The sequence below is a fragment of the Balaenoptera acutorostrata genome, chromosome 14 (genome assembly GCF_949987535.1).
Source record: "Balaenoptera acutorostrata chromosome 14, mBalAcu1.1, whole genome shotgun sequence".
Classification (NCBI taxonomy): Eukaryota; Metazoa; Chordata; class Mammalia; order Artiodactyla; family Balaenopteridae; genus Balaenoptera; species Balaenoptera acutorostrata.
This window is the reverse complement of record NC_080077.1, coordinates 54451546-54456741: the sequence shown is the minus strand read 5'-3', so window position 1 is coordinate 54456741 and position 5196 is coordinate 54451546. Positions and strand designations below refer to the sequence as shown.

Genomic DNA, 5196 nt, shown 5'->3' with positions numbered 1-5196 from the left:
TCAAAGTCTTTCTGTTGATCATTTTATGTTCTCTGTTTTATATAGATAGATAGATTCCTGTTACATATAGAAAGTTAGATATAGATATATAAATAAAGACAGAGATATAAAGAGAGATTGAGATAAATTTTTTAAAGTTTTTCTGTGGCCATAAATGTTCTAAGTGTCAAAAAATACTATTCTGGCTCTTTCCCATCTTGCAAGATGGTGGATGAAAAAACAGAGAAGCTGGATATTAGGAGAAGAAACCTGAAGCCAAGAAGGCTGATGCCAGGGCAAGGTTAAGAAGCGTAACCTCAAGGCCAAAGCACCTCAGAAGGGGAAACCCCACCACAACCAAAACCCCATCCTAGTCAGCGGAATTGGCAGCTTTTCCCCATCTGCTATGTGTTCCAGCAAGGCCATGGCGAAGAGGAAGTCATCGGCAGCTACGTTTAAGGTTGAAAAGAAAGAGACATATCTTGCTGCTGACACAAAACCACTTGGGGGGGTGACAGAAATGGTGGGACCCGAGTGGATCAGCTTCACAGAATGCCTAGATACTGTTCTACTGAAGAGGTGCCTTGAAAGCTGTTGAGCCACAAAAGAAAACCTTTCCGTCAGATGTAAGGAAGCTGCGAGCTAGCATCACTCCCAGCACCGTTCTGAGCAACCTCACTGGGTACCACAGAGGCACGGCGGTGGTTTTCCTGAAGCAGCTGAGCAGTTGCATGCTGCTTGTGACTGGACCTCTCATCCTCAATCGAGTTCCTCTGCTAGAACACACCAGAAATTTGTCATCTCCACCAAAATTGGTGAGTGGTGCGGAAATCCCAAAACATCTCCCTGAGGCTTATTTCAGGAAGAAGCTTTGTGAAGCCCAGACACCAGGAAGGTTAAGACCTTCGACGCAGAGAAAGGGAAATCCAAGCTCACAGAGCAGAGCAAGTTTGACCTGAGAGCCCTGGACTCACAAACTCTGCGAAGAAATCAAAGCTGTTCCTCAGCTCTAGGGCTACCTCTGTTCTGTGTTTTCGCTCACAAATTGGTGTTCTAAATTTCCTACAAAGAACCTAATTAAATAACTGATACGTTTCCCAAAAAAATATAATTCTGGTTGGTATAGGTATTACGTTTATCACAAGTATAAAGCTGGTCAACATAACATAATTATAAATTGTGTAGATAATTATTAAATATATACAGTGTATCAGAAATGAATCTCTTAATGAATTCAATGACCCTGTTTTGTATCCCAATTAACTCATGTATCTATGATTTGATAGTACTTAATGCTAAATTATGACAGTTTTCAGAGTCGATTCTTTTTCTAATTTTTCATTTTTATAGAGGTAAGAGAAAGTGTTTGTTTTATCCACCTAAATAAATAGAGGAAAGGAAAGTTTTGTTATAGCAATGACACTAAATGCTAGTCTCCTTTCCAGTTGTACATCAAAAAAACAAAGTGATCCATCATCAAAAATAATTTTTAGTGCCCTGCCGCTGACAGCTTACTTAGGGCCTCCTTCAATTTTGTTGAAAGCCGAGAACTAGAGACCAACTGCCTTGAGAACAGATTTTGTTTTTATTCCACGATGAGAGTCTTTTACTTTTTCAACACCAAGGTTTTTTGAGGTCTTTTTTTTTTTTTTGAGTTTTTTAATTGAGTTATGTTATCTTTTTCAGTTATATTTTGAGTTATTCCTTGTTTTATCCCCCAAGTGATTTTTACACCCTAGGACAAGATACCCTAACAAGATTCACTAGGAGATAAGTTTGCCTTTATTCATAAAGAGGTAGAAAAGGTAAATAAGCACTACCAAAATACTGGCCCTTGGGTAAATTCATTTTAGGAGAGCACAAAGGAAGATGATTCTCTTAACAGTACGTGTGCCCACGTACCCCTTAGAAGTCTTCATGCTATCCAGGAATGTGCACATCCCAGTTTGAATGTCACTGGACTAAAGACCCCACATGATCTAGTCCCTACCTACTTTCCAGTCTCTATTCAAATCCTTCTCTTGCTCATGGTTTTAGTTCCTCTGGTTTATTGATGTGATGTTCCTGCTGCCTGAAAGCTATTTTCTCAGACATCATCTCTGACTATCCAATATACAATAGGTTTCCCAGTTTCTCTCTCTCATAGTTCTCTTCTCTTTCCTAACACTTAATCACAAACTGCCATCAGACATTTATTTGTATTTATTTAAGTAGCCCACTAGACCAGTGTCTAATGTGGTCCCCTACCAGAATCTTTAGCATCAACTGAGAACTGGATAGAAATGCAAATTCCCAGGCCCCACCCCAGACGCAATGAATGAGAAACTCTGAAGCAATCTGTATTTTATTAAGTCTTCCAGGTATTTCTGATGCTGCTAAAGTTTGAGAACCACTGTACTGGGTCATAATCTCCATGAGGAAAGAGCCTATGTCAGTCTTCTTCATCACTATATACCCAGGACTTTGCCCAGTGGCTGGCACATAAGAGATGCTCCATAAATATATACTGTTGAATAAACTCAAATAAGACAAAAGCTTGCCCACAATAAGAAATACATTTATTAAATATACGGAAATAGGGACTTCCCTGGTGGCACAGTAGTTAAGAATCTGCCTGCCAATGCAGGGGACACAAATTCAAGCCCTGGTCCGGGTAGATCCCGCATGCCACGGAGCAACTAAGCCCGTGCGCCACAACTGCTGAGCCTGCGCTCTAGAGCCTGCGAGCCACAACTACTGAGCCTACATGCCACAACTACTGAAGCCTGCGTGCCTAGAGCCCGTGCTCCGCAACAAGAGAAGCCACCGCAATGAGAACCCTGCGCACTGCAACAAAGAGTAGCCCCCGCTCGCCGCAACTAGAGAAAGCCCGTGCGCAGCAACAAAGACCCAACACAGCCCTAAATAACTAACTAAATAAATAAATATTTTAACACATATATATACAGAAATATATACACACACATATATATGTATATATGTGTGTGTGTGTGTGTGTATATATATATATATACACATTTCACAAAATAATACCCTTACTACATGCCATGGACTCCAAACATTCTCCATCCTATTCTATTTCTTTTATTTTCCTCCTTTTTTTCTGGTAAGAGGACCCCCAAATTTATTTCATACTCTGCTAATGGGTCTTATGTGTAGTTTGAAAACCCTAGTCACTAAGGCTGTTCTAAAGAAATCCACACTTATGGCCTTGTTACTCTTTTAATCTGGAATTCCCTTCCCTCCCATCTCCTCACACCCAAGTCGCACTGATTCTTCAAGGCCCACCTCTCAGAGTGGATTTCTCTGTTGTGAAGGTAATCTTTCCCTCTTTTAAATTCCCACCATATTTTCTCTGCACTCAGCTTATGCCTTTTCTTACTTGTTTCTTTTAATATACTGTTTATGGAGTATCACTTTTCCTATTAAAGTTAATCCTTCAGAGCAGAATCCATATCTGATTCATCTTCGGACTCTTCACAGCATTTAGCATATAAATTCAAATAATGTTTCCTAAGTAAACTAGACTTTCAAGGTTCCAGGGCAAAATATTTCTAAAGGAAGTAGGATTTCAATGGGTGGCTGATAGCGGGAGGGCAGGTGAGAAAAAAGGAACCATATGGGCAAAGTGCCCGTGACAGAAAAGGAAGGCACATGCAGGCTGTGTTATGTGTGTCGTGGAGGAAAGGCGGGAAAGGCGGGTGGGGTCAGATGGCAGAGCAGACTTTTCTGCAAGGAAAGGAGAACCATCACGGGTCTATGGCTGGTTTTTGCTTTTTTGCTCTTAAACGACAATTTTGGTGGCAAGATGTAAGCGATATAAGGGTGCAGAGGCTATGAACATGTGCCTCTCGGATCTCCTGCATATTCCAGCACATTCAGCGGCCCCCAGTTGCTGCCCCTGTGGGTCCACCACCGTGTTCATGCTGGGGGCACTATTTCCCGGCTGCCCCCAACCAATCACTGGGGGAAGTAGCACTGACCCTTTCCTGTGAGACACGGGACTCCTTCGACTTTGGCTCAAGGACTCCCACTACTTGGGCGCAACTCTTTGAAAACAACTCACTGCAGCGTGAGCCTTCCCATGCTGTCTCCTCCTCTCTTCCAGCCAGATCTGCACTGCAGGGTGACGTTCTCCCCACCACCCCTGCCTCCTCACCTTAATCCTTCCCAAGCATTTCCCCTAAAATATCTCCTACACTGCTAATCCTGTCTTGGTGGCCACTTCTCTGGGGATATGAACCAACTGCAGAGGAGGAGATAAGATCAGAAATGAGGTAAGAGGCAAAGAAGTAAGATGGACATGCCTGGGCATTAAAATACACATATGCCTGAAAATATACCTACGTGTTCATTAATGTATACATACAGATATTGAATTACAATAGACACTCAAACTTACTGAAATTACCAAAACTGAAGGAAGGAAGAGTTCACCTAGGAAGCCACTGTTAGGAAAAAAGGCAGATCTTTCATCAAACCGCATTTCTTAGTAGGCATAAATCCGTCTAAGGTCAGATAACACGAGACAATCTTTCACAAAATGTAAGATGTCCTGCTGACCAGAACTCCCTCGCGCTATCACGTGCTGCCAGAGAAGCTTGGACCACAAAATACAAGCAGATGTCAACACTTTCACCTTCCACTTTCTAAATATCGCTGATTGGGCCAAGTTTCATTTCACTTATTGGGCCACTTTCCATGTTAGGGGAGAAGGGTTGAGAAAGGGCGGAAGAAAGCGTTAGGATTCAAGTTTCATATCTGCTAAAGTAAACTGATGTTGCTTACTGCTGGGTTTCAAGAGAAAAGCTTCCCTAAATGAGCCAACAGTTGTTCAGAGGAACACGTAGACTTGGGGTAGGCAAATGTTTTCTGTAAAGGGCCAGATAGTAAATATTTTTGCTTCTATGGGTCATGAGGTCTCTGCTGCAACTACTACTCTGCTGTTACAGCCCAAAAGCAGCCATTGACAATACAGAAATCACTGTGTGGCTGCATTCCAATAAAACTTTATTTACAAAAACAGACAGTGGGCCTGATTTGGCCCATGGACCATCATTTGCCAACCCCTGCTACAGAGCACTAGCACTGCTTCCCCAAAATACCCTCTTCTGGTTTGGATGTGGAGGCTCTACCTGCTTTCTAATCTTTTATCTACTTACTACAAAAAGCACACAATTAAAATCTAGTTGAAAGTGATCAGCTATATTAAACACC

At 42.0% G+C, this 5196-nt stretch overlaps 1 pseudogene; it reads left to right on the top strand.

Moving 5' to 3' along the window:
- The first annotated feature begins 204 nt into the window (after positions 1-204).
- LOC102998116 (60S ribosomal protein L6-like) lies at positions 205-1064 on the top strand (annotated as a pseudogene).
- Positions 1065-5196: the final 4132 nt, after the last annotated feature.